Genomic DNA, 26,460 nt, shown 5'->3' on the forward strand with positions numbered 1-26,460 from the left:
AGTAGTTTGAAAAAAAATACATTGTAAAGCTTGTTTTGTGGAATTCACTGTGAGTGAAAACAAGGAAGTAAGAGCACAGACCTAACTTCAAAAAGTTTACTTTCTCCTGAGTAATATCCATTTATTTATCCACTCATTCATTCATTCATCCATCCATCCATCCATCCATCCATCCACCCATCCGTCTATCTCAATCATCCATCTCTCCATCCATTCAATCACACATCTATCTATTCATCTATTATTCCATTCATCTACCCAGCCATTTAGCCATCCAGTATATATTTGGATGTTAGCCCCTGAAAGGAGCCAAGTCTAATAGAGGTCATGTGGAGACAAAGGGGGTGGGGCCATTAGAAATTCAGGGGTAGGGGAACAGGCTCTGCCCTGGCCCCTTTCAATGATAGTTTAGTGAAGCAAGTCACTGTAGCCTAATGCAGTAGACAAAGATATGTCAACTCCCTTAGCCAAAGGAGCAATATGGTTATTAGTTCACCAGGGGGAAAAATGTAAAAAATGACTAGGAGCAATATGACTTATCATAGAGACTTGATAATGGAGAGTGAAAATCTTCACTTTGCAACAAGCCTTGACTTTGGATATATTTGAGTTATCTGCATCCCAGTAAGAAAGACCCTATGACCTTGCCAACAGGCCCAGAACTACCCCAACCCCAAAGTCAACAGATCATGAGGGGAACATTTCTCTGCTTCTCAGAAGTCTGGGAATTCCCAAGGGTCACTAAACTTGGGTCCCTGCCACTCACAAAAGAGGCAGTGTCAAATGTAATGGAGACTGGTGTGCAAATGGGCCAAACTTGAGACACAGCCAACTTTGGGGCCAGGGAGATGGGTTCAGTACCTCCAAACTCAAAGCCGTGACCAGAATTTCCATGTAATGGTTGAGTGGCCATCCCAAAGGGAGGGAAGGTGGGAGAGGACAGCACATGTTCACCCTTGGGCAGGGGTCCTACCAGCAGAGCCACCATCTGGAATCTGTCCTTGGATCCACCATTGCTTCTCCCCAACTGCTAGCAAGTGGGTATAGCTCATGCTATATGCTAGGACGGATTTTCTCACCAGCTATTACCGCCCTACATAGGTTACACCCCAGAGGCCTGGCTCTGTCTCCTGTTCTGGGCCACCTCATGCAGCTGGAGAAAAGCCATGGCTTGCTCCTCCTGTCCCTGTGGGTGAAAGTCCTTTCAGATCCTCCATCCACTCATCTCTGCAGTAACATGGCCTCAGAGGAAGACAGATCAATAGGTGGCAGAACTGGCATCAGTTCTAGGCTGGGGCTTGTGCCTACAGTCCCAGCATGCTTATTATTTACCAAGTAAAAGTCATTGCCCTGGAGATGCGGGGTTTATTGACACTGAGAGATGAAAGCTGTCTGGCCCGCTGGTCTGTAGAGAAAGCCTCCTGTATTTCTGGGCACAGTCTCAGGGAGAAGGTGTCTGCAAAGGTCCAGGGTCTGACAAAGGGGAGATGGCCTGAAGGGGGCCCAACAGGGCAGCTGGGAGTGGCTTAGGCTGGGGAGGCATTTACACTTTGAAGAAAACAGTGTCTGGGATGGATAGAGGTGATGCTCCCTATAGGTTTGCCCTGAATAGTTAGTTCTGGCTTCAGGGACTGCCTACCTCTAATTTCCCTTCCGTCTGAGACCAGCCTTCCTCCACCTACTATAAGGGAAGCTATAGGGCCTCGCTAGTCCCATGCCTAGGGTCTCTGCAGGCAGGGTGGTTAAGAATCTCCAAGCCTGAACAGGACCTGAGTGGACCCTGGGCACTATTTCTTTCCGTGGGGCACTATCTGGCCTTGCACCCAGTGTTTGGGGTTGACTGAATGCCTCAAGGAGTATCAGGACTCAGGCTGATGCTCATTATATGCAGGCTCATTATGTGCTGAGCCCTGGTTCTGGGAAGGTGGCCTAGTGAACATATGGCTCCTGCTGGCCCATGTGGTCTTCCTTTAGTGAGAACATGTGAGGTTGGGCTGCCAGAATGATGATGACATGCTGACTTTGGGTGACCCAGTCAGGTAGACAGAGACTCTCCTCCACTGCCCCCCCGCCCCGGACTCCATATCCTCATCTGCAGTAGCCCACAGCTGTTTACTGGGTACCAGTAAATGCCAAGCACCCCATCATCTTCCCTTACTCTGTTGTCCCACTCTCTGTTTGTCAGCACAACCTCTGAGCAGACTGTTGGTCTTCACTCCCCTTGACTGCTCTCTGCTTCTCTCTTCTCTGTGCCAAGCACTGAGAGATTGAGGGTCTGGTCCATGTCCCTGTATGCCCATGTCCTGTAGGGGCCTGCATGGCCAGCAGTGGCCAGGTCTGGCATTCCCAGTCATTATGGACAGCCTGTCCCAGACACTGGCTATCTGTGAGGACAGGTTCAATGTGTGCAGGGGGCCCGGGAGTGGGGGCTTCACATTGGTGACAGGTGCTTTCTCCCAGACCTCAGAAAAGGTTGCTTCTAAATTCCAGAATAAAAGTATCCACTTCTTGGGAAATGTCATAAAGAACGGCTGCCCTTTGCTGAGCTGAACCCTTGGCAGGGTGCATCAGGGAGCCAAGAAGAGCAAGACATCTGTGAAGTAAGACTCTGGAGCTGCCTTGCAGCTTAGGGAAGGGGGACAATTGGTGCTCATGATTGCCCGGTCCTGGAGGACAGAGAAGATGGCAGCATGACAGGAAGGGGCAGTGTGCCTGGGCTGACCAGCAGACCCTGAGCAACAGATGAATGATTACTCCAACAAAACGTTTGCTGTGAAAGAGAGGCTAAGGGACTGCCTGGCTTACGGAACCAGACAACCTCGATCGCCTGCCTCGTTAGACTTTTCTTGTAACAGCAGTCTGAGATAAAGTTTATATTTTAGATACAATCAGTAGGGTAAGTAATTTTGGGAGGACACATGTGTTTGCAGTGTCCTTTAGGCAAGGACACCCAGAGATTAAGCATAAGGATTCCAGTAAACACCCAGGGGTCTGCATGTGCATAGACTTATTTGGAAAGGTCAAAGAATAATTAGAGGCATTGCCTTCAGCACTTCTCTAAGTTGAAATTCCAATAAACAGGGTGTGCTGCCTTCAGCACTTCCCTTTTCAGAATGTCCTCCTTACAAACTTTCCAACCAAGTCTCCTGTGCTTCCCAATAGCAGTGGATATGCCAGACCTGGATGGAAGAACTGTTTTCTGGACATCAGCCATGGTGAGAAATTGCTAACTTTACAGCCAACCTCAGGCAGACAACTGCTGGCTCGTGGATGGTGGGGTGATGGGGTGAGGGTGGGGGAAGCTACCCATTGGAAGGCTCAGTGACCTACAGCTTCCCACAGTCCAGGGTCAACCTGCCTCCCTTCCTGCTGGCCTTCCTGGCCTCAGTGGGCATCCCAGCTAGGGTCCAGTACTTGGATGTGAACCCACATCTTGGCCAGGTGGGTTTTAGATCAGCCCGTCCATTCCTGCCTTCATGCCTTCTCTCCAGAGGGCTCCCTTCTAGATTCCCATCCTTTACTCTTCTTCCAGTTCTCACATTTAGCACAGCTCTGCTTGGTTCCAAGGCTCTGAGAGGGGGCTGTCTCACCCCACTTCCAGCTCCCTCTGGCATCTCTTTATGCATCTTGGTCCCTTTGTTGGATTATGTGGAAGCCTCACCACCTTCCAGAATCTCCCAGATCTCAAATTAATCTGGAAAACCTAAAATGCTAGGCAGGCTCCTTCCTGCCCAATGTCCTGACCTTGGGTGGTGCCCAGGGCAGCACATGCCAGTTACCAGCTTCAGAGGCCAGGGTGCATCTTCCTGACAGCCTTCCTCATGGATTGGTTGGGGAGTGCCAGACACCCCTAGACTAAGTTCTGTGAGGGCTGGGCTTGCATGCTGTGTAACCCCAGGTGCCCAGGCAGTGTCAGTGGGAGAAACGGTTACAGAGAGTTCCAATGCCTGTGTTAGTCTGCTCAAGCTGGGGTCTTAAGCAACAGAAATTTATTTTCTCACAGTTCTAGAGGCTGAAAGTCCAAGGTCAAAGTGTGGGTGGGGTTGTTGCCCCTCTGAGGGTCCTCTCCTCAGCTTGTGAATGGCCACCTTCTTCTGCGTCCTCACAGGTCTTCCCTCTGTGAGAGTGCATGTTTCTGTCCTAATCTCCTCTTCATATGAGAATACCAGTCACCCTAGATTAGACTCGACCCACACAGCCTCATTTTACCTTAATTACCTCCTTGAAAGGCCCTATCTCCAAATATAGTCATTCTGGAGTAAGGGGGTTAGGGTTTCAATCTATGAGTGGGGAGCACAATTCAGCTAAGAACAGTTACTGAAAGCCAGCACTGGGATGGCGTCATTTTTGCAGCTGAGGGGGCAGAGAGAGGCACCTGTCTTGCTCTGAGGAACAGGCAGGTTACCTGAGCAGTCCTTCCTCAGGTTTATCTCTGGGGTCCAGTTTTACTGCAGACAGGGCTGCAATCCTGCACCCATCAGTGGTACTGGGTGATTCCTCCTAGGGACTGCAAGCATGGAGCCTGGACCACAACTGGGCATGGCAGTGGGGTCTGGGAGTTCCAGGTACAGCATCAGCACCCACCGTGCCTGGAGGATTCATGGTACACTTGGCAGGGAACTGGGGAAGCTGTTTGAGTGGCCACACAGATCAGGCTGTCATATGCAGGCAGCAGCCACCACATCTGGCCCATAGTGACAGCTCAACAGATAGGCTGCAGGTCTGGTGGGGCTGTCCTGGGTGGTTGGAGTGGTGCAGACAGCTGGCTTGTTCATGAGAACCCCCACCCTCAGGGGAGTTTGCAGAGACCTAGAGATGCTGCCTGAGCAGGTAGGAGCCACCAGCCACCAACACTGAGTTCACCCATGACCTTGCTTTGATGAGGTCAGCCCTGTCAGCATTCATGACATGTGGTTGGGCAGCACCTATGTCTCCATCATTTATCAGTTCAAAATCCATGGAACTATGCAGACATTTGTGGAAAAATAGTAAACTCCATTCTCTTGAACTTTTAAGTGGATGTGTAGCTCATTTATCAGAAAGATGAATTTCTGCCATCATATAAATGCATACATATATAAACACATTTTAGTCAATATCATGTGGAATGTTGAACTGACAAGAAAGGCAAGTGTTTTGGGAAAGGATGGGAGTGATGCAGACTCCCTCCCTGCTTGAATGTCATTTCACTGAATGCACCAAACAGCTTCGTGAGGCGGATTGCATTTTATAGACAAAGAAATTGAGGCCTGGCCTGGCTGTGCACTTTCCTGAGGTGATACGGCTAAGGAGTGCCTGGGTGGTGCAGCCTCAGCCACCAAGCTGTCCTCTGAAGGGCAATGAGGATCAATGAGAGAGGCTGGGAGATTTGCAACCACGATTTGGAACTTCACAGCAGAGCTTCCTCTGAAATGTCAAGAGTGCAAATCTTGGACCTGGGTTCTCATTTCAGGCTCCTAGCAGGCTCCCACAGGCGCTGGTGGTCATTGCAGAGATTAAGCCAGCAGACAGCATTGATTAGATTTGATTTTATCCTTTGCTTTGAATTATTCATGCCTCCTCCCTAATTTCCCTGGGAATAATTTAATAATGCAGAGCAGCAGAAGGGCACCTGGGTGTGTGGCTCTGGGACATGCTGGTCCAGGACACTGTCAAGGCTGCTGGAACCGTCTTTCCTTTAAAGCAAAACCTCCCTGAGTGCTCAGGCCCTGGGAACTCTGCCTGGGCAGTTAGGGCTCTCATAGCCTTCACCCTCCTGTGCTGCTGGCCCCTTGACATTTGTTCCTGAGCTCTGGGTCCTGTAGCCCTGCAGAGCTCCTGTGCTCAGCACCTGGCTATGCTCCTGCACCCCAAGACTCTGCTCCCATCATCTCTCCAGGCCATGCTACCTACTACCCCAGAGCATGTGGGATACACTCCTACAGCCACAGCACTCCCCTGTTCCAGACCCTCCCAGAGTAACCTACCTGTTTCTCTGGGGGAAAGGTCCAAGCTTGTCAGCTAGACATTCCAGGCCCTGTGGCCCTGGCTTGCTGGGTCAGCCACATTCCCTTCATGCTCCCCACTGTGTGGAGCTGTTTGAAGGACTGGAATACATGCTGCCTACCGCGCCCCCCTCCGCCCCCCGCCACACACACACACACAGCAGCCTTGCAAGTGCTTGTCTCCTACAGGGAAGGTGGGCCCAGCACACACATGCCCCAGTGGCCTGACACCTCCCATACCACTTTCCAGTCACAGCTCAGTGAGGGAAAGAGAGTTGTCTAGGGCCCTAGTTCTGGGTTCCTAGCCAGCTGCACCTGCCCCCACCCCAGCAAACACACCCTCTGTGTAATCCGCTGGGGCTTCAGCCACTTCCTCTCCTTGGGAAGAGCACAGGGCCTGGGAGAGCTGCTGGCTCTGAAGCTAGTGCTGACCCCAGCCCTGGGCCATGGAGGGGTGGGCAGGTGGCCCAGGAGCTTGAAAAACACCCCCTCCCCAAGTCAGACGTCCAGGTATCTCATGCTCCTGAGGGTCACGATGCTGGGCCATATCTCCCACCAGCATGGGAACAGATCAAGGGTCAGAGGTGGATTCAATGCTTCTCCAAGGTCCTTAGAGGGAGTGGAGAGGCCCAGGGAGTGAAGGGGACAGCAAGAGGATCAAATCGAGGGTCTCTTCAGTGATTGCCTTTTGCTGGGAGCTTAGGTGAAGGCTCTCCCATTGGCTTGCAAGCTGTGAGATGGGTACTGCTACCACCCCTATTTTACAGAGGGGAATCTGAAGCACAGAGAGGGTAAGTGACTCTCCCAGAGTCACACAGCAACACAGAACTGTGGTGTGTCTGATCTCAAAATCTACTATCTTGGTGTTTACTTGGAGGTGGGGTTACGAGGGAGAGATGACTTTAGTGTTTTCACCTAGAACTGGAGAGGACTGGGCTACATGGTTTCATCCACTTACACCCTTTCTTCCTTCATTCTTCCCTCCCTCCCTCTCTCTTCTCCCTCTCTCTCTCTCCCTCTCTCCTTCCCTCTCTCCGTCCCTCCTTCCCTCCCTTTCATCCTCCTTCCTTCTCTACAAAAACATTATTAAGCATTTACCACATGATGGCTACTGGAAACCAGAAATGAATTGGACCTAGTCTCTGCCTATGGGATCCCCAGGATGGACAGACAGACAGACTAGAGCCCACTCAGAGCTGGGGAGACCCTGAGCGGTGCTGGGGTCACTGACATGGTCTCCCCTGAGGCAATGCAACAGCAGATCTGACTCTGACTTTCACTCTGGGAGGTGCCGTGGGGTGAGCACTGGCCAGGATGGGTCTGGCACATTGTCCTTCTTGCCTAGTCCTCCACATACACTCCCCACCCTGTGCTTATTGACAGAACAGAGCTCTTGTCTCTTTGTTTCTCACAGCCACTTGAAGTTCTCCAACAAGCCCCCACTGCCCTCTCCCAAAGGAGCAGCTGCTGAGGTCACCCACTGCCTGTGCTGGACTCATTTGGAAGTGGTGTGTGCTGGGTTCAGTCAAGTTCATCGTGTCACCAGGTCACCAACACTTCCTGAGTCCTATGAGCTCTCTAGATGCTCTGACTGCCCATTGGAGCCTAAGACTGGGTGAGCTGGGCCTGGGGTCTGAGGTAGAGTTCAGAAGGCTTAGGGGTCTCACATGAGCCCAGAGGTTCTAAGGGAAGGGGGGTCACATTGGAGCCTTGGCATTGGGGATGGCAAGCGGAGGCAAGCTCTTTGTCTCAGGAGCCCCAGGGAAACAATATGAGGATCATGATGGCATCTCCTCATTGGTGTGGCCAATCCTCCACTGTGCCCACCCTACTTTGCTCTCTCCACCTCAGAGTGACTCCAAGAGTGCCCACACCAGGCCCAGCTTCTGTGAACCGGCTAAGGAACATGGTGGCTTATGGAGGTTGGCCTGGGACAGTGGTCGGCAAACTCATTAGTCAACAGAGCCAAATATCAACAGTACAATGATTGAAATTTCTTTTGAGAGCCAAATTTTTTAAACTTTAACTTCTTCTAATGCCACTTCTTCAAAATAGACTCACCCAGGCCATGGTATTTTGTGGAAGAGCCACACTCAAGGGGCCAAAGAGCTGCATGTGGCTCATGAGCCACAGTTTGCCGACCATGGGCCTTGGAGATGCCTACAGGCTAACCTGAATGTTAGAGAAGGTTATGGAAGATAGGGATGGGGCACAGAGCCATCCTGAGTGGAGGATGGGGCCTGGTGATGAGATGCCATAGCAGGTCATTGGGGGATCCAGTCTGGTGCCAGGTCAGCACAGGGCCATAGGGCATCTGACATGGTTAAGACTTTCAGTCCTTATAGAACAGAGGCTTGTCCCAGGCTGTACGAACATGGTCATTGACATATGACTGATGAGGAAACCTTGAAATGAGGTGGGGAAGGGATAATCGGGTAGAGAGAGACTTGATTAGAGGAGAAAGAGACACAATGGTGATGCGCTTTGAGGATGCAGGAAGCCAAGGTGGCCACTAGAAGCTGAACCAGGCAAGGAAACAGATTCTGGCCTAGAGCCCCCAGAAGGAACCACTCTACCAACACCTGACATTAGCCCAGGGAGAATGATTTCTATAACTACAAGAGGATTTGTGTTGTTTTAAGCCACTGAATTTGTGATGACTTGTTACAGTGGCAATACAATTTGAATGCAACGACCATACTCAGAGTGAACAAAGAGTGTGGCAAGGTTACATTATAAGAGGGAGAAGGCCAGTACAGTGGAGGGGATGATTTCCTCTGTGAATTCCATTGGGACCTCAGTGTTTAGACAGTAGTTCAGGCCTCCACACTCTGAGAGAGACAGAGACAAATTGGAGGGGATTGGCCTCTTTTGGGGGGCATTTTTCCAGTCCCCTTCCTCTGAGAACTTCTCTCCACCCTCCCAAGGATGGGTTATGACAGCTAAGTTTATACCACATGGTCCTGTCACCTTGGCCACACTTGATCTTATCCAAGCAGATGCTCTCTCTTGGGAGCCTATAAATTGAAGCGGATTCTCATTGAGTCTGGGCTAGTTGATGAGCAGAGGTGCAGTGAACTGAGGCCCCTGTCCTACATCACACAATCAGAGAGGCACAGAAAGGAGGGACTGCCTATGGCCCTCAAATTCATTGGCATAAACTCATTCGTAATAATCTCTTATTGCCTTTGTGAAATTTTTTTATTGAGTCAAAATTCACATAACATAAAATTCACTATTTTAAAGCATACAACTCTGTGGTCATTAGAGTATTCACAATGTTGTGCAACCTTCACCACTAACATTTTCTTCATCCCCAAATGAGTCTCCATCTCCATTAACAGTCACTCTCCATTTCCCTCCTCCAGCCCCTAGCAACCATTCTTATACATTCTGTCCCTATAGGTTTACCTATTCTGAACATTTCATATAAAGGGAGTCATGTACCCTGGCTGGTGTGGCTAAGTGGTTAGAGTGTTGGCCCATGCACCAAAGGGTCTCAGGTTCAATTCCTGGTCAAGGTCAGGTACCTGGGTGGCAAGTTTGATCCCCACCCTGGCCAGGGCATGTTAAGGAGGCAACTAATCAATGTATCTCTCTCACATCGATGTTTCTCTCTCTCTCTCCATCCTCCTTCCCACTCTCTCTAAAAATCAATGGAAAAAATATTATCAGATGAGGATTATCAAAAATAAATAAATAAATGGAGTCATGCAATGTGTGACCATTTGTGTCTGGCTTCTTCCACTGAGCATAATGTTTTCAAGATTCATCATGCTGTAGCCTGTGTCAGTGATTCTTTCCTTTCTACGGCTGAATAATAACCCATTGTTTGGATAGGCCACATTTTGTCAATCCATTCGTCAGTTGGTAGACTTTTGTGTCGTCAATCCTTTTTGGCTACTGTGACTGTGCTGCTATGAACAACTGGGTACAGATTTTGTGTGAAGGTGCTTTCAGTTAGTTCTCTTGGGCAGGTCCCGGGGAGTGGAATTGTGTCATATGGTAAAGCCATGTTTACCTTTTTATCCTCTTATCTTTTAAACATCTGTCAGATCTACAGCACTACCTACTTTTCCATTTCTAGCTATTTTCTTGCACCTTCTCCATCATTTTTTCCTCAATCAGACGTGCATCTCAGTGATAAGCTCTGCGGGCTTATTTAATTTTATTTTTCTTTTCAAAAAACCAAGTTTTGGCTTAGCCGATCCTCTTAGTTGGATGCCTTAACAATTAATTAACTTATGCTTATATTTTTATCATTACTTTCTGTTTATCTTGCTGTCATTTTCAGCCTTATCTTTTCTAAGAGTTGTGTTTAAATCTACATTGCCCAGTAAGAACAGCCTCAGTTGCAATCTCACAAATTTTGATATGCACTAATTTCATTATCACCAAGTTCAACATACTTTCTAACTTACACTGGAATTTTTTATTTGATCCCTGAGTTATTTCAATGTGTGTTTTTCAATTTCCCAGCAGCAGACCCTGGCCCCAGTTCCCTGTCCTTTGCCTGCAAACCTTTCTGTGTCACTCAGGCTGGCAGTGGTGCCCTCGGGAAGCAGCAAGTGTATTTGTTTTCTATGCTGTGTAACAAATTACTATAAATTTAGTGGCTTACAACAACACTTTTGTTTATTAGCTCACAGGTGTATAGGTCGGAAGTCTGCATTATAGGACTAGTTTCTTCTCAGGGTCTCACCAGGCTGCCATCGGCATGTCAGCCAGGCTGCGTCTCCCCTGGAGCTCAGTCAGCTTTCAGGCTCATTCAGGTTATTGGCAGAATTCAGTTCCTTGCATTTGTAGGACTGAGGTCCCTGTTTCTTTTCATGCTGTCAGCCAGTGGCTGCCCTCCGCTCCTAGAGACTGCCTGAATTTCTTGCTCGGTGGCCTCCTCCATCTTCCAAGCCAGCAACAGGGACTCTTGCCTTTCTTGATTCTTTCTCACACCTTGACTCTCCTTTGCCAGGAAAAAACCTTGTTACTTGTAAGGGCTCACCTGATTCAGTCATGCCCACAGAGGATAATCTCCCTATGTTAAAGTCAATTGATTTGGAACCTTAATTACATTTGCAAAATGTTTTCACAGAAGCACCGAGATGCGTGTCTGATTGAATTAGCTGGAGAAGAGTGCAGAGATCTAGAAACCGTCTTAGAATGCTGGCTACCATATCCTCCAAAGCTCTGGGTTATGTCCTGAGCCTCCATTCTCCCTCGGGTCCAGGTGCAGGGATTATCTTGTTAGCATTTTGATGCTTTCGAACAGATTTTTAAGTTTTTGGTCTAGCTTTTCTTCCTTTCCTCAGTGTGACAGTTGGTACAAATTATATACCCGCCATTACTGGAAGCAGACAACCTAGACTGTTAGGGACAAGAAAACATCATTAACTTAATAAAGAATGTCTGCCAGAACTCTAAAGCAAATACCACATTTAATGGTGAAATATTAGATGGATTTCTATTAAAGGTCAGGATTGAGATAAGTTCAAATTTTCTGACACGCTTTTGCTAAAAAGTGGAGGCCTGGCAATAAAAAAGCTAAAATTGTCAAGGAAGAGGACAAAACTGTAATTATTTTTAGATAGCTATGATCCTCTATCTGAAAAATCCAAGAAATTCAATCACCTGTCAAATCACTAGAGTTAATTAGAGAGTTCGGCAAGATGGCAAAACGAAAGATTAACGTGAAAGCCAACAGCTCCAAACTGCAGCAATAACTAGTTAAAATCATAATAGAAACAAGATGGCAAGGGCCAGAGTCACAGAATCTAGGAGATGTCTGAGACTAGCTCTCACGAGAAAGGGAGGCTTTGTATGATGGAAATCTTTAAACCTTATAGAGAATCTCAGTCAATGGTGAGAAATATCACATTCAATAATGGAAATATCGAATATCTTGAATATTTCATTCTCCTCAATTAATATAAGCTCAATAAAAATCTCAACCAAAATCTCAGTAAGGAGGATTTTTCATGAAACATCTCAAACTTATCCCAAAATTCATATGGGATACAACATGTGCAAGAAGAGTAAATGTCTCTAAATAGAGTAGCAGTGGGGCTGTGCCTGGTGCCTATGGAATGTTAGGACCTCTAGAACATAGAATAGTGTGGTGGCACAAGAGAGGCAACAGCCATGTGGCTATGAGAGAGGTGAAATGACCCATGAATTTATGGGAATTTAGTGTAATACAGAGGTGACAACTCCAATCAGTGGAAGAGCTATTTTTCTTTTCTCCTTTAATAAATAAGGTAGGGTCAAATGACTCTTTGTATCAGTCCAAGAGGACATACTCAGGAAAGAAGAAAGTACTCAAAGTAGAATGAACTGAATGTCGGAAACTGGTTACACAGGTGATAGAAGAGCAGAGAAACCAGCAGGGGCCAGAGAGGCAGCCAGGCCCGGTCTAGGTTGGAGGACTAAGTGCATTGGGGTCAGCTAGCAGAGGCTGGGAGCACAGCATCTTCCTGAGGGAGCAGATGCAATTCTTTCTGGAAAATTCACCTGGACAGAGTGGGCAGGGCTATCCTTTCCATCTGCCTTTCAATCTCTGTCCTGTGCCTTCTGTGGCCCGAGCCCAGCTGGAAGCCAGGTGACATGGTGGCAATGGGAAATGCAGCCTGCAGGGACAGAGCTGGAGGCCAAGAGGCCAAGAATGGTGAATCATTCTCAGGAGGAAAAATAGTTAGATCCCTATATCATAGCTTCCAAATAATAAATTTCAGATCAATCAAAGATTTAAGGAAATAAAATAGAATACAGTTAAAGAACACACAAATTAAAAATAAACAATAGAAACCAATGGAAGGGCTAATACAGTTTGCGATATGAAACCAAAAATCTTTATGGCAAGCAAGGCCCTTAAACAAATGAGAAACACGACAGACAAGGAGGCAATATTTGCAACTTCTAAAAAGGACAACAGATTAATACTAGACTGTGGAAGCAGTTCTACAAATCGATGATAAAAAGGCAAACCAATGCAAAATGAAAACTGGCAATTCCAAGAAGAGAATATTCAAGAGATTCTAAGATGGGTAACTACAAATAGACAATAAAAATGAGGTGATGGCTAACTGCACTAGTTATTGGAAAAATGCAAATAAAAACAACAGTGAGATACCATTTTCAGATAAATTAATAACTGTGTAGGATGGAGATGGAAACATACCCCCATTACCTGTGGCCCTTCATCCAATAGAGACCAGACCCCACATTTTTAGCTGGGCACAGGGCCTCCAAGATTCAGTCTCCTCTGAAATTAGGGTGGCTATGTGACCAGCTTTAGGCAATGACATCTAAGGAGAAGGGGAAAGGGGCAATTTCTGGAATCTTACTTGAAAGATAGTGAGTGGGTGCCCTTGACCTTTTTTCTATGCCCTTTCCAACTTCCCACTGCTGGAAATGCAGCTGTGATGGCTGGAACCTCAGCATCCATCAGGAGACCTAATGAATGGAGGACAGGTGTGAGGGAGCCACCAGCTGGTCTCCGGGGACTTCAAAGAGCAGAGCTGCTCAAAGCCCTCGCCCAGCTCTAATGTGAGAGTAGCCGGCGATGTTGTTTGCTTTCAGTTCCTATTACGCATAGCCAAATCGAGTCCTAATTGGTGCAGGACATAGGTGAGATACTGTTCTGAGCTGGATTGTGTCCGCCCCAAATTCCTATGTTGAAGTCTTAACCCCAGTATCTCTGAGTATAATTGTATTAAGTTAAAATGACATCATATGAGTGGGTCCTAATCCAATACCATTAGTGTCCTTACCACACGGGGAGATTAAGACACAGACACAGCCAGAGGAGCAACTATGTGAGGACACAGCTGGAAAATGGCCATCTACAAGCCAAGGGAAGGAGCCTCAGAAGCAAACAACCCTACTGCCACCTTGATCTTGGACTTCTAGCCTCCAGCACTGCGAGCATATACACTTCTGCTCTTGAATTTCCCGTCTGTGGTGCTCTGCTGTGGTGGCCCAAGCAGACTGACAGCGGCGTGCTGGGGGGCATTAGGGCTGTTTATCACAGTTAAAGCAGCTCCTGTTCTAATGCTTCTTTATGTGCACAGGGGACTCGCGCCCAACACCTACAGCTGTGCTTGTAATGCCAAAGTTGCTGACAAAATGGCCGTTTTAATGTGTGAATCACGCACATGGCTCTTGGCTGCAGTGTTTTCCACATGGTGTGTAAACATTTAGACAAACGTCCAGACACACATACAGAGCTGTGGCATGCCTACAGGGCCCTTACCTCTGCAAAGGGAACACTGGGCTTGGGTTGCTTAAGGAAACCTATGGCTTTATCTGTAGTGTTTCAAATGGTTTGAGGATATCAAGTAACTAGGCAGATTGCAACGTGTGCCTTTCTACTCAGAAGTAGCAGACGGTGGGTACAGAGCAGCCTGGCCAGGCTGTTATTCTGAGCTGAGTTTGGGTCACTCCCTGCTGACTTGGCCAGAAGTTGGTACCGGCTCTCCATTGGGTCCATGTGCTTCAGAGGGCAGGGCACCTTCCCTCTGCTTCCCAGAGTGAGGAGTGGGGTCCTCAGGGCAGTGGCGGGAGGTCTGCCCACCACATGGGGCAGGGAGCTCCCGCCCTGCTGTGCTGCTCCTAGGCCCAATCATGGGCTGCTGCTCTGGCCTCCTCCTAGCTTCCTTGCCCCTGCTCTTTTGCCTTTCACCAGACTCTTCCACCCTGCCCTTGGCAAGCCTGTCTCTGAGCTGCCAACCTGCCCATCTGGCCTGGAGCTGCTGGGTTCCCAACCAGCAATGTTGGTGTACATTTCAAGTTCACGTTCGGGTTCCAGCCCAGAGAGAGTGGCCAGAATGTTACAGCAGCCTGTCAACCCCTAAAGGGCCCTGGCAGCTACAAGGAGCAGCTGAGCTGCACACAGGGGCTTCAAAGGGACTTTCTTGAGCCCCTGTCTTCCTTTGCATTTATACAAAACACCAGCCTTTAGAAGTCCGCAGCAAATGCTTACTGAGATCAAATGCGGAAGGTGAGCGTTAGAGCTGTGTCCATGGGGTGGTGGGCTGTGTTCCCAGTGTAGACAAGGTGCTCTCTGTGCGGAGTACAGAGGGGAGCAGTGGGCAGTACTCCCAGTGTTTAAGAAGGTTCTGCTCCAGGTGTGGAGGGGGTGCTGGGTGGTGATCCCAGTGTGGATGGCTAGTGTGGGCAGGTGCCTGTGACAAATTAAGTACCGTGACCATGCCTGCCATGCTTACTTACTTCAATAGGGGACTTAAATTACTGTCATAACTTACACGAAGAAAGTGGAAACAATCCTGAATCTCTTGCCAGCCACCAAAATCAAAATTATGCAGAAAATATCAAATGGACTCATTATTTCCCTCTCCTGAGGGCCTGGAGGACAGGAAGGAAAGAGTGAATTGTTGGCTTCCTTTGTCCACAAGTCACTTTGGTAGCCTCGTCCTGCCCCTCTCTGGCCCTGTGCTTCCGGGAAGGTGGAAGTCATAGCCTCAGGCAGCTGCACTCCGCTCTTGTCTGTCCTTCAGTGTGGATGCGCAGGCAGCCTCTGCCGCTTCCTTTTCCAGATGCCCTGGTGTTCTCAGGGCCTGGGCCCCGGACAGCCGAGGCAGGAGGCTTCAGCTGGCCCTGTGGGAGGCAGAGCCTTGTCTGTACATGATGCCAGCATCCTGGGCATCTTGGACTGGAAGCAGTCCCATCACTGCCCTCAGGCTCCATACACAGGACCAGTCGCTTGTGTCCTGATAGCCTGCCAGCTTGCGCTGTGCCCCAGCCTGCTTGATGGTGCCTGGATCTGGTCACTAGCTGGGCCTTGCTTTAATGAGAATCACCAGGGCACCTTCCAGCCTTGATGGTTCCCCACCAGTCTCACAACCTCCTGGGATCCAGCCCAGAACGCTGTTTTGTCTGGGACACCTGGGCGAGCGTCTGCTCTCCTCACTAGCCTGAGCAGCAATTTAGGTTCAGTCTTGCCTGGCTGCCCTTTCTCCTTCCCACCAGCTGGAAGGGGCCCTGCTGCCTAGGTGAGCTGTCAGGGACGGGTGTGAGGCCAGGGTACTGGGCAGCATGAGCAGTCAGTGCAGAAGCCTGCCTGAATCAGAGACAAGCTGGGGGCAGATTGGCTGTCCCTCTGAGTGACGAGAAGGGTAGCAACAGAGTAGCTGGGAGCTGGCTACCCAAAACTGTTCAGATGAGCAGCTCATCCAATAGGCAGTGAGTTGCAGGCTCCTTGTGAGCCAGGTGGCAAGGACAGGCAGGATGTGAGAGCTGGTTGCTGGTCCTGAGCAGGGGGCAGACCCCAGGAAGGCTCAGCAGGGCCCACGGAGGCTATAGACTCATCATAGATATGAGTCTGAGGCTATGTACAGATTGCCTGCTGTAGTCTCCACTTTTCCATCTGTGGAATGAGGACAGTAACATTTACCTTGAGATGAGGCTATACATCAATAAGCTAAGAGCTATACTAGTAAGTGTCCAGCCTAGGTCTGGAGCCAAAAGAACTTGGCAGGTCTTGGGAGGAGCAAGGAAAGCTGTTGTTGGGTGAACTCCTCACAAGGACAACCCAGGTCCCACCCAGGGTGGCCCTTTCTGACTGGTCTGTTGCTCCTGGCATCACTCCCTCTTCATAACGAACATGTATTGTGTGGGCAAAGGGCCTCATCTATGGTATCTCAGTCACTGCTCCCACAACCCTGGGAAGTGGGGGCTAGAATGCCCTCCACTGTACAGATAAGACCCCGAATGCCAGGGAAGTTGGTGCCCTGCTTGTGATCATGCCCTGCAAAAGCAGAGAGGTGAATTTGAAGGCTAGCCTAGTCCCCGAGTTCATCGTGACTATACCAGGGTTCCTTTGAGATATCGGCAGGGTGCTCAGGAGGAACATTCACCCAGGTCGGGGTCAGAGGAGGGAGGGGACAAGGAAATGTATGCCTATGTGGAGCCCTGGAGAAACCCCTCCAAGGGGCTCAGAAGTGACACTCAGAATGTTCTACAGCTTCTCTCTTATCAGGATCCCCAGAGAGGTTCAGAGACCGGAAGTGATATTTTTCTTCAAAGATAATTACCAGTACTATGAGGAGATTCAGTGAATTAGGGTTTAGGGGATGTTTTAGTCTCAGGAGTGGAATTTGGGCATCTTCCCTTGTGTCTCCCTGCTGGCTCCTGTTTGCAGACTTGCAAGTGGAAATCTTTTTTATCACTTGTGAGCTCTCTGGCTTCCCCCACCCCCAGCCCCCAAGGGCACCAGCTATTCTTAGATCATTAGCTCCTACCCAGGCCTAGGTGCCCATGGCAGATCAGAGTTCTAGCCAGTTGAGCAGGAGAAGGTAGTTGGGCTTGCAAATGAAAGGGCAGACATAGAAAAGTCCTGCCTTTACCCAGGCCCATCTACTCCCTCCTCCAACTCACACCCACCCCTGTCAGCCTCCTGTGGTCCCTTTCAGGGACAGCTGTAGACTCTCCCTCTCCCTCATGCATCCTCATCTGACAGGTAACTACTATATCCTTCTATTAGCATAGATAGTTAGATATTAATAAAGAAAGGGAACAAAGAGAATCAAACATTAAGAAGCCTAATCTACCTGGGAGCTGAATTGGATGATAAGCCTGGCACATTAGGAAGCTACAGCTTCACATACTTCCCAGGAGACCGCTGCATCCTCTGCCCTCCAGACCTAATCCCCTAAGCAGACCAGAAGGATCCTCACTGCTCATCATCCAGAATTACCAAGGGAGAGATAAAACAGTGACGGGACATTCCTCTGCTGGGTGCATGCACAGTAGGAGCCAAGATGGCAACCATAAAGGCCTATAGCAGTGCAGCCTGGGAAGAGATTGGATTGGATAAGGGACACAGAACCCCAGAAGATGTAGGGAATGGATTGGTTAGTTTGAAAGAGTGCCTAGCCCTTTCCAAACGTGAGATAATATAATCAGAGTCTAACAAAGGCAAGCTCTCCGCCCCCTCCACACACACTCCCCAACAGCCATTGCGGGCCTAACAGTCGCCTGGGCCCCAGCTGCTGTATGGTCTCCAAGTTCAGGCTCCAAGTGCAAGGCTGGGTAGGGCAATGCAGCACCAGCCAGAGTGCAGTGGGAAATAGAGACTAGCTGGACAGGAACAAAGGCTGAGCTAGACTAAGCTTTGACATGGACTGAACCAATGGCACAGGATTTGTGGACCCCGACGTTTCCTCTGGGCTTGCTGAGACAAGGCTGAGCTTTTCCCACAGTGGGATGGACAGAGATGAGCAGGAAACCTTCTATTTCTATTCCAATAAACCTTACCACTCCCATATGTGGATCTCCGAAATGCTTTTCTCAGGACTCTGTGAAAGGACCCCGTTTCCACTGGAAACACTTCCAAAGTGATACCCAGAGCGGGTCCTTGTCCTTTTCACAAATAACTGCTGCCTCAGTCAGGGCTTGGCAGGAAACAGATGGCTCACTCAGGTTGGGCAGTTTGAGGGGCATTTACTAACAGGCACTCTTTACAGAGGTGTGGATAGGCGGCCCGAGGCCTGAGGGGCACTGGGAGAGGGGGAGAGATGGGACAACGGGCCCACCTGGCAGGAGTCATGACTGTTGGGCAAAGGGACAGCTGGCCTTAAGTGACCCTGCAGGAGGGAGTAAACAGTCTGTCTTTCTCCTCCCACTCCATCCCTGATGGTTGAACTAGACCTGAAGTTAGAGGGCCAGGGAGCTTCACACACAGCCTCTAGGGGTCCAGAGCAGGGTAAAGGGTGAACAGTGATTCTGGACATTCAAATGGGAGCCTTTAGGTGTTCACAGGGCCTGCCAGGTGTTGGTGTGCAGTATATGTTTGTTGTTGTTTTTTCTTAAATGAGTGGCTTTACTTAGATTTCCAATCTGTTGCTCTTATACTTGCAGGCATAGCTAAAAGCTGAATTCCCAGAAGCAAAATTGCTAGGTCAAACTAAATGCATTGGCTTTTGATAGTCTTGCTAAATTGGTTTCATGGGGTTGGACCTCTTCCCACATAGTTTCACTAACAAGGGGTGCTGTCAAATTTGCATTTCTGCCAATCTGAAGTGAGAAGCCCCTGCAAAACTCATTTGTGTTTCTCTTGTGCTGAGTGAGTTGGATATCTTCACACTTGTCTGAAGCCCCTTTTGTTTCACTGTCTATGACTCATCATTTTTTGCTTATTGAATTTTTTATGTTTTACTTATTAGTATGAGCCCTCTGACCATGGTCTGAGTTGCAAATATTTTTTTTCCAATTGAACTCTTAACGCTGCTTATCAGTGGTTTTTGCTCTGCAGAAGTTTTTAATCTTTGTTAAATTTTGAGTCATAGTTCAAAAAACTGGGATTCCAGCTTGTAAAACTTGCTTCTTCCCATACTTCTATGGTTTCATGTATACATTTAAATCTTTGATCTATTCAGATATTTTTCTGATATATGGTGTGAGATGTGATCTCACCTGATCTTTTCTCAGAAGACTGCCAATTTCTCCCTACATCATTTATTAAAGAGGTAGTTCCTTTTTACCAAATGAGACACTTTTGATTGACTAAACCTGTATGAGTCTGGGTCTGTATCTGCTCTCTTTGTCTGTCGCAATTGTGTCTGCAAGGTAGTAGTACCACATTAGCTTGACATGAAGTGTGGGGGCTAAAAAAATATTAATGCTTTTCTTTCCACCCTCTAAATTTTTCTGGCTGGTCTAATAACCAAACTAACAGAGACAGATTAACAGGATAAAAATCAAAGTTGAATACATGTGCATGGGGAATTCACGTAGACAAGATAAAGCCATGCATATTCCAAACACAGTGAGGCAACATTAGGTATATAAGACATTTTGGATAAAGGAGAAGAGGCGGGTAATGGGGTATTAGATTTCAGAAGTACGAATGGGTGATTTACAGATAGTTGAGGAAGAGCAGAACACACGTGGCAGGAAAATCCTTACTAGGTAATTCAGAAACAGTGGGACCAGGGGGTCTCTAGCCAACAGGCACCTTCCAGAAGCCCTTTTGTTTACCACACTTAATTCAAATCAGGCTAAGGGGAGCATCCTAAAATCTTCCTGAAGCTGTTTTCTCTGAATCTGTTGGGCAGGAGAGAGGGGAGTCTTTTGTTTCCTAATTAACAGCGTAAAATCAATATCTCAAAAAGCAGCTTCAGGGTGGCAGAATTTTGGTCCCTTGCGAAGGTTTAATATATGGTGGTTTCATTGCTTCTTTTCAGTGTTTCAGGTACTTGCATTTGTAAACTTCAGGTTGAAAGCATGTAAGTTCCACTTTCCTCATTTCCCTGGGCTTCCTCCCTTCCTTCCTCCAACAGGTGAACATCCAATGGCACACTGGACATGCAGTGCCTGTATCTGGCAAGTTCACATTATTTTTCAGCTAGCCTGTGTTCGGAATTGGATAAGAAAGAAGAAAATCGTGTTTTTAGGCACCCATACTCGTGATGTGAGAGGTAAGCCAGCCACTCCGTCTCTCTGGGGCCTGTCCTCGCTCACCCTGGCTCTTTGGGGGCTGCATGCGCCTCTGACACTCTTCCCCAGGAAACCAGTTTTGGTCCCAGGGCCTCATCCATCTCCTCCTCATCCTCTGGTAGGCCTCTGCTCATGAGGTCACTGTCCTTTATCCATGTGATGATTAGATAGCTGTCTGTCTCTTTGACTGTGGGGGCTCCCCAGGGGGTAGGTCCACATCTTAGTCCAGGGTGTAGCTAGGTGCAGGCATCCAGCAGGCCTAAGATAACATTCTGTACTCAAACGAACCCACCCATCTTGCCTATTGAACATCACCATGTTCCACAAACACCTAAAACTCAATGTGCCCCAACTGAGCCTACTGCCTTTCTTCCTACACTGTGTGACCAGACCTCACCGATTGCTCCTCCGAGGCCCTCATCTCCCACTGTGGCAGCACACACCACTGCCATTCTGCCACCCTTCTGTCTACTGCTCACTCCCATGCTCAGTCCTCTCAATTCCCTTTATCTACATGGCACATTCCCAAATGGGCCACCTCCTCCTCCTTCTTGAATTGCAATAATACTCCTTCCTGCTAGGGGCCTTTCTGGTCTGCTGTCAACATGCTTTCTAGAATGCAAATCTGTTGGTGTCATTTCCCAGACACTAGCTTTCTTGAAATCTTCATGGGCAGAGAGGTGGCTAGGCTAAGGCAAAGTTCATGTATTCCCCAATCCCACCATAATTTTTGCTTATATTTTTGAATATTTATTTTTGTTTTAACGTTCAAAAAGCCCAAAAGGGGTAGAGTGAAAAATGTGATTTCAAATGATGTCTTCTAGCCCATCAAAACTGTTGCCAGTGAAAATGGGGTTCTTCCACCGAATCGCAAGAAAAGCATTGCGGGAACCCACGTAAGAGGATGAGGTGCAGTGGTAAGGTTTATTGAAGCTGGAGCAAACACAAAGGACTGTCCCCAGGTGCCCAGAGTCCTTATCTCATCCACAGACAGATGGTTCATCTCCATCTTGCTATGGAAGAAGTCCAGCCTTGTCTCCATCAAGCCCAGAAGAGACAGAGTCCAGAAATTCTGTCATCAGTTCGGTCCATGCCAAGGCTTAGTCCAGTTCAGTCTCTGTCCTGTCTGGCTAGCTTAGTCTCTGTCCCTAGCTCCCTCTGACTGGCACTGCACTCTGTACCCAGGCCCATACTTGGGTCCCCATGGCTACCTACCCTGCATGGCTGCTGGGTCCACACTTGGAGCGACTCTTGGAGCCCACACTTGGGCCCACACAGCTGTAGGCCCATATGCCCGCTACGGAGAGAGAACACAGCACAGGAACAAATGGGAAAACACATTACCTAGCAAGAGGCCTTTGATAAGCTTTGATTATACTACTTCAGGCTTTCAAACTGACCAATCACCTTCCCAATCCTTGGCAGGCTTTTCTAGACCCTCCCCCTAACCAATCTAGTTTTTCCCCCCCAGATTAGACACCTCCCCATTATGGTCATCATCTTGGCTCCTACTGCTCATGTGCCCAGCAGAGGATTTTCCTTTGCTGTTTTATTCCCCATCCTCCCTCCTCCCCCAACCCTATGGTAATCTGCAGGGAACAAGTGGTTCCCTGGGGAGATTGGAAAGCCAGTCTGGGGGGATGGTAATCCCCTTGGCAGGGCCATGAGGCTATCCCCTAAAATGTGCACAGCTGTTGCTTCTGACCTAGTTAAGCTTACCTATTTTGCTCTCTTTTATTTTATTAATATCTACCTACCTATGCTAACAGAACCACCCAGTATTATCAATTTCTTAGGTAACCTTCCAGAAATTTTTTATTTTAGAAATTTGATGAATATTCAGGCAATTTAATGTGTGTAATATCCCCCATGTGTTTTCACACAACTGGTAGCACATTGTATATGCTGCTCTGCATCTTGCTTTTTACTTCATGATATGACTTGATAATAATTGCATCCTGGTCCATGGGAAGTGTACTTTTTATAGCTGCATAATATTCTACTATATGGAGGCACCATCATTTATTTAACAACTAGAGGCCCGGTGCACAAATTTGTGCACTTGGGAGGTTGGGGGGGAGGTTCCCTCAGCCCGGCCTGCGCCCTCTCGTGCAGTCTGGGAGCCCTTGGGGGATGTCTGCTGCTGGCTTAAGTCCACTCCCCACCACTGCCGCTGCGCTTGCCAGCCGTGAGCCAGGCTTCTGGCTGGGTGGTGCTCCTCCTGTGGGAGCACACTGACCACCAGGGGGCAGCTCCTGCATTGAGCAGGATCCGGCCAAAACAGGCTCTCCGACATCCCCCAAGGGGTCCCGGATTGTGAGAGGGCACAGGCCAGGCTGAAGGACCCCATGAGTGCACAATCAGAGCTGGGGAGGGATGCAGGAGGTTGGCCAGCCAGGGAGGGACCGCAGGAGGACTCACTCAATCCCAATCGGCTGGACCCCAGCAGCAAGCTTACCTACTGGTCGTAGCATCTGCCCCCTGGTGGTCAGTGCACATCATAGAGAGTGGTTGAGCAGCCTTAGTATATCATTAGCATATTATGCTTTGATTGGTTGAACGGCCGACTGGATAACCGGACACTTAGCATATTAGGCTTTTATTATATAGGATGGATATTTGGGTTTTCCCCATATTTTGCTATTACAATAAAAAAGCTTTTGCACAAATAAATTTGCACATGTGTGATGACATCAGAAAGATGAGATCTTAAAATGTGGGCAAAGCTTTGTATCCTGAAAAATGAGGTTGAAATCACCAAAGTATCCTCCTTGGAGGATGCACCAATTTAGAGCCCATAAACTATGCAGGAACACTTGTTTCTCTATTATCTTAATAACACAGTGAATCCTCAGACTTCCCAATCTTTTTTTATTTTTATTTAATGAACTTCTTTTTTAAAAATATATTTTTATTGATTTCAGAGAGGACGGGAGAAGGAGAGAGAGACATAAACATCAATGATGAGAGATAATCATTGATTGGCTGCCTTCTGCATGCCCCACACTGGGGATCGAGCCCACAACCCGGGCATGTGCCCTGATTGGTAATTGAACCCTGACCTCCTCATTCATAGGTCAACACTCAACCATTGAGCCACACTGGCTGGGCCAGACTTCCCAATTTTTTTAAAAAATAATTTTTAATTGCTTTACCTATTATTAATGCGATTATCTTTTAATATTCTTTTTTAAAATCATGAGGTATAGCAATATACCAAGTAGTTCATAAAACATGTTTTTACAGTAAAATGAGTAATTCTGAGTTAAATTCTCAGAAAACCAATAAGCAGATCAGAAATTAAAACAGACCAGCACCCAGGACCCATGACTTGCACTGTGTGCAACCTCTCCTGTCTTAACTCCCTCTTCTCCCATGGGTAGCCACTCTCCTGAATTCTGTGATAGTCCTATTTTTTTACAAGTCACCCTCAAACCATTACATGTCCTTAACTATCAATACCCTCATTTTCTTCCTAGATGACACAAAGACTATGGAACAATTAAATGTCATTTACTCCATCCCCAACTTATACATTAAATACTGTCATATACTTAACCTCCTTCCTCACAATTTCTAGGATCTTTTTGTGTATTGGAAAATTATCTCTTTTTTGGTGATTTGAGTTGTAAATATTTTCCCCAGTTTGTCGTTTTTAAATTTTAATTTTGGCCATAGTGGTTTTGCCATTCAGAAGTTTCCGAAATGTATATGTACTAATTAAAATAGATGACAAAGTTGTACACCAGAATGAGAGCAGCCCTAATTACAATAAATGATAGAATTATGGCTAATTTTCATGTTGTTTGCATTTTTAAGGTGTTTTTTTTTTTGTATCGAAGATATATTACTTTTGTAATCAGAAAAAAATAGCATATGGCATAAAAACAGAGCTGTTCATCTATAGCAGGACTGCCCAATGCCTCAAGTGCCTGAGGTATCCATGAAGTTGTTGCTGGTGGAAATGGGGATGGTGTGGTGTCGCAAGAAAAGCATGTCAGGGACCACACATGGGAGGATGAGGTGGGAGTGGTGAGATTTCTTGAAGTTGGAACAAACACAAAGGGCTGTCCTCAGGTGCTCTTTGTCTATGTCTCAACCACAGCCAGGTAGTTCAGCTCTGTCCCACTATGGAAGAAGTCCAACTTTATCTTCATCAAGCCCAGAGAAAGGGACAGGGTCCAAAAATTCTGTGCCATCAGTTCTGGCTATGCCAAAGCTTAGTCCAGTTCAGTCTCTGTCCCCATCTGGCAGGTAAGTCTTTGTTCCTGGCTGTGCTCTGGCTGGTGTTGCATTGCTGTATCCAGTTCTGCACTTATAGCTGCATTTGGAACCCACCTGACTGCCAGGCCAGCACTTGAAGCTGCCCTTGGAGCTTGTGCATGGGCCCACATGGCTGCTAGACCTGCATGGTGCTAGGGAGAGAGAATGCATGAAGTTGAATGGGTGAACACGTGCTATCCAATGAGAGGCCTTTGTTAAGCTTTGATTATATTACCTCAGGCTTTCAAACTGACTAATTGCTTCCCCAATCTTTATTGGGCTTGTTATAGGCCATCCCCCTAACCAACCCAGTATTTTTCCTATATTAGACACCTCCCCCTTATGGTCACTATGTTGGCTCATACTGCACATGTGCCCAGCAGAGGGATTTCCCTGCTGTTTTACCCCATCCTCAGTAATCCAAGCTAACGACTAGTCCTACTGAGAAAGGAAATTTCTTTTCTAATCATCCTATCCTAACCACTTCCTTGGTTCCTGTAATCTCACTTGTTCATCTCCTGACCACATCCATGGTTCCTGTAATCTCGCTTAATCATCAAACTGCCTAAACTGGAAAGCTCCCTAAATGTCCGGAAGCTTAGGCCATATTTGGGAGACAAAGGAACTAAGGGGGATAAAAGGCCAGGCCCCATTGCATTCGGGGCTCAGCCTCTGGAGGGGACTTCGCTGAGCCAGCACCGGTGCGACTAAAACAGTCCTTTTCTGAACCTCCGAGTGTCTTTGGTTTGTCACTTCCCACCAGCCTGATTTCTGCCATAACACTACCCTAGGGAAATTGGAAAGTCAGTCCTTCATCCCTACATGGGGTAGAGGGAGTGGGGAGTTAGAGGGGTGTTAATCTCCTTGGTAGGGCAATGCAGCTTTCTACTGGAGTGTGTGAAGCTGTAGCTTTGAGCGAATTAAGCTCAGCCAGTTTTGCTCCCTTCTCTTTTATTAACATCTAGCTACCTACACTAACAAAGTCACTTTGCATTAAGCCCAACTGGGCTTGGCTCCTGTCTTCTTCCCACCTGGGTACTGCAGACCCCAGGTCTTGACCTCATCCATTGTCTCCCCAGCTATTTCTGGGTTCCAAAGGGTCTTCACCTTTCAGTCCACAATGTCCTGTGCTGCTGGCCTCTGCAATCTTGAACCTCTTTACCATGCTTCCCCTATGCATTATACTACCTCTGGTCCTCAGGGAACCTCCTGAGACTTGAGTCATGAGAGCTGGGCAACTCCTTGACTCTGTGGCACCTCCTGAAAGGTTGAAATAGCTGCATGCAGTAGGTGCTTAGTAAATGCTTTTGGACTAAACATATGAGGGAGTGAAGATTTAAGATCCAAAGCAGGACTGGATGGGACTTGCAGAGTCCAGGGATACCTTGAGGGGGCTGGCTGATGTTCCACTCCACCCAGCAGGAATGGCCCCAAGACATAATCACTAGAGGGCTCTCCCCAAAGGGCAGGATGCCATTCCAAGGGCATGGGCAGGCTAGCTAGGGTGCCATTCTCAAGGTGTGGCAATGTAGAGTCTCCTCTCTGTCCAGGTGTGAGCAGCGGTGAGGCTATAACCATTCCTGTCCCTGCTACCCATTCACCATCCCTGATTTTCAAGCCCACAGCCTGGGAGAAAGAACTTCCATTCCCCATCCTCCCATTGTCCTTGCCCCTGGGATACATACCATGGCATGTCTCCTCGGTAACCATGTGTACAACCCCAGAGCTTCCAGTGGACAGGTTTGTTTTTGCCTTGAGTTGCTAA

This window comes from Eptesicus fuscus, chromosome 6 (assembly GCF_027574615.1).
Source record: "Eptesicus fuscus isolate TK198812 chromosome 6, DD_ASM_mEF_20220401, whole genome shotgun sequence".
NCBI classification, from domain to species: Eukaryota; Metazoa; Chordata; class Mammalia; order Chiroptera; family Vespertilionidae; genus Eptesicus; species Eptesicus fuscus.